General features: G+C 36.2%; 2 pseudogenes; both read right to left on the reverse strand.

The window, feature by feature from the left end:
* Positions 1-227: 227 nt before the first annotated feature.
* LOC129243173 (U2 spliceosomal RNA) lies at positions 228-409 on the reverse strand (annotated as a pseudogene).
* Positions 410-1192: 783 nt separating this feature from the next.
* LOC129243264 (U2 spliceosomal RNA) lies at positions 1193-1367 on the reverse strand (annotated as a pseudogene).
* Positions 1368-2345: the final 978 nt, after the last annotated feature.

A 2345-nucleotide genomic window follows, 5' to 3' on the forward strand; every position in this document is an offset into this window, starting at 1 on the left:
TTATTATTCATCCTCAATGTTTTCAATTTCAACAAATGATACGAGTGGCTTATGATAGCTAAAATATGATACAAATGCTTTGGTTTCGATGTTGTCAAAAAAAATACCCAAACGGACCGAAGAAACAGACTTACAAAATTTCTTCCATTTTCGTCTACTTGTATTCATATAAAAATTTATGTCTCTTCCCACCAAAGCTAAATGTATTAGTATATTTCTTCTTGTATTTATTCAAGGCCGAAATCCCGGCGGTACTGCAATACCGGGCCAACCCGTGGCAGAGGTGGACCAAGCCCTTAAATCACTCCGCCCATTTCCAAAAATCAGTTTAACATTTGTTGTCCTCCGATGGAGGATCTATCAGATGTTAAGCTACACTTTGATCTTAGCCATAAGGCCGAGAAGCGACAACCATACACAACCAACAAACTCAATATATTTTCAATACATTTTCTAATAAACCTTTTGAGAATTACACGCTCACAAAAATTAATGTACGAAATATTTATACCGATTCACTTAAACTGACTTTCAGTATCTAAACCAAACATAGAAAAGCCAACAAGCAACGGCGAGGTGTTTGATTTCATGTTCGTGCCTGTGTATGTGCATTTGTGCGTTCATATCGCCATAGTGCATGACTACCAGCCTTGGCTGAGCACAGTAAGAAAATGTATTCGAGCGTATATATGTATGTATGTACGTTAGTGTGTTTGTACGATTGTGCTCTGCGCTCAGCTTTGTGTCGATTTTACTGTGCGCTGCGCAGGTTGGGGTATTCTTGCAGAATGTAAAGATGATTCACACACTGTCGACCGACTGGGTACAGTTGTCACAAGTGATGATATGTATAATTTTTATATGAAAAATCAAGGCGAATCTATTGAAGGTGGTTAGCAATAACACAGCTGATTTGTTATTTTTTTCTTCAGCCGTGTACATTTGGATGTCAACACAAAATTGAATTACGAAACGTTTTACTTAGCTTAGTGTATGAATTCACCTTGGAAAAAATTCAGTTTTCTTCTATAATAAAATTTTAATAAAAAAAACTGTTTTCAATAAATAATCAGAAATGTCCTACAATGCAAATTTCAAAAAAAAAAATTCCATTTTCGTCTACTTGTATTCATATAAAAAGTTATGTCTCTTCTCACCAAAGCTAAATGTATTAGTATATTTCTTCTTGTATTTATTCAAGGCCGAAATCCCGGCGGTACTGCAATACCGGGCCAACCCGTGGCAGAGGTGGACCAAGCCCTTAAATCACTCCGCCCATTTCCAAAAATCAGTTTAACATTTGTTGTCCTCCGATGGAGGATCTATCAGATGTTAAGCTGATAAGATAACCATACACAACCAACAAACTCAATACATTTTCAATGCATTTTCTAATAAACCTTTTGAGAATTACACGCTCACAAAAATTATTTATATCAACATATAATATAACGCTTCGTAACTAAATAACTTTTAGGCCAGCACCTACAGCATGACGCGGTAGCCGAGCGACTAGCAATGTGAGCTTCCGATCCAAAATCCTTGGTTCGAATCACAAGAAAAAATAAAAGTTATTTTTATTTAGTTCGTCGCTACGTTTATATCAACATATAATATAACGCTTCGTAGCCAAGAGGGTCGCTTTTTCGTTTCACTTTTCCTCAAATCACTCCCAACGATTCTAAAGAAGTTTTCACTTCAAAAATTATGTTTTTTTGCCACATTTTGACCGATTGCCACGCCCCCTTTATATATTTCTTCACATTATATAGATACAAACCTTCCTCTTCAATCAATCTATCTTTAAAAAAAAACCGCATCAAAATCCGTTGCGTAGTTTTAAAGATTTAAGCGTATACGGGGACATAGGGACAGAAAAAGCGACTTTGTTTTATAATATGTAGTAAAGTGGTGCACAAATGACTTGCTTATTACAAAGCAACAAGTCACACATTGCATGTGACACTGTTTGTGAGGACAAAAAGCAATGTAGGCACACAACTTGAACAGCAACGAAGAAAAACTGTCTTCAACAAGCAATACTACTTCGGCTCTATCGACAGTGCACGAATTGCACGACGCTGCTTATATGCTTGCATGGCAATGGTAGAAAAACATTCTCATACAAGCTTTGCCGAAAGACATCAAGTACAATGTGTGAATTGGTGTCATATGTATGTATGTACGTAGTGTGTATTAGCACACCTTCGAGATGTATGAAAATTGCAAACATACACATTTCTTCGTTCCCCGCGCACTTTTGCGTATTAAGGGGAGAATATTAATAAATAACGGTAAACTTTCGATGAATAATTTTTAAAGCTATTGAAGTTATGAAATAAGAC

The sequence above is a fragment of the Anastrepha obliqua genome, chromosome 3, assembly GCF_027943255.1.
Source record: "Anastrepha obliqua isolate idAnaObli1 chromosome 3, idAnaObli1_1.0, whole genome shotgun sequence".
Lineage (NCBI taxonomy): Eukaryota > Metazoa > Arthropoda > Insecta > Diptera > Tephritidae > Anastrepha > Anastrepha obliqua.